The sequence below is a fragment of the Hyaena hyaena genome, unplaced genomic scaffold (genome assembly GCF_003009895.1).
Source record: "Hyaena hyaena isolate Hyena2069 unplaced genomic scaffold, ASM300989v1 scaffold_1518, whole genome shotgun sequence".
Lineage (NCBI taxonomy): Eukaryota > Metazoa > Chordata > Mammalia > Carnivora > Hyaenidae > Hyaena > Hyaena hyaena.
In genome coordinates, this window is record NW_024082151.1 from 80,229 (window position 1) to 81,522 (window position 1,294).

Genomic DNA, 1,294 nt, shown 5'->3' on the forward strand with positions numbered 1-1,294 from the left:
ATACTCTTATGATTCTTTGCATATCTGAGTATCAGTTGTAACATTCCTCTCTCATTTCTTATTTTATTTATTTAAATCTTTCTAAGTTTTAGCTAATCTAGCTAAACATTTGTCAATTTTTCAATCTTTTAATAAAGCTAGTTCTTAATTTTGTTGATCTTTCCTATTGTTTTGCTGATTTCTATTACATTTATTTCTCCTCGGATCTTTGTTACTTCTTTCATTTTGGTAACTTTGAGATTAGTTTGTTCTTTGTATAGTTCTTTGAGAAACTGTAAAGTTTGATATAAAGCTGTAAAAGTAGAGGCACCTGGGTGGCTCAGTCGGTTAAGTGTCTGACTTCAGCTCAGGTCATGATCTCACAGTTTGTGGGTTGGAACCCTGTGTCGTGGTCTGTGCTAATAGCTAGCTCAGAGCCTGGAGCCTCATTCAGATTCTGTGTCTCTCCCTTTCTCTCTAACCCTCCCATGCTCACGCTGTCTCTCTCTCTCTCAGAAATAAATAAAAATCATTAAAATTTTTAAAAAAATAAAGCTGTAAAAGTTGGTTTTTTATTGGAGGTTTTTATTTTTTTTCTTAATATAGGCATTTATCTCTATAAATCTCCCTCTTAGGACTGCTTCTGTTGCATACTGTAAGTTTTAGAACGTGTGTTTTCATAGTCATTTGTTTTGGCATTTTTAAAAAAATTTTGTTTTGATATATTATTTGCCACTTTGGTTGGCCACTTTGGTTGTTTAGTAGTATCTTGTTTATTTTCCACATTAAATTTTTTTTTCAGGTTTCGTCTTGTTACTGATTTGTAGTTTTGTGCCATTGTAGTTGGAAAAGATATTTACTGTAATTTCAATTTTCTTAAATTTGCTAAGACTTGTTTTGTGACCTAACATGTGATCAATCCTAGACAATATTTTCATGTGTGCTTGGGAAGAATGTGTATTATCTTGGTGTTGGATGGAATGTTCTGTATTTGTTGTGTTCATTTGATCTAAAGTGTCACTGAAGTCTATTATTTTCTTATTGATTTTCTGTCTGAATGATCTATCCATTGTTGAAAGGAGGTTTTGAAATCTCCTACCATTATTATATTGTTGTCTATTTCTCCCTTCATATCTGTTAATATTTGCTTAATGTATTTTATTGTAGCTGTAGTTATTTTTAATGCTTTTGTCCTTTAAGCTTTATACAACAGTTTAATGATTAACACTACCATGTTACAGTATTAGAGTACTTTTTTCTTTTTCAATTTTTTAATTTAAATTCTAGTTACTTAACATATAGAGTAATATTGGTT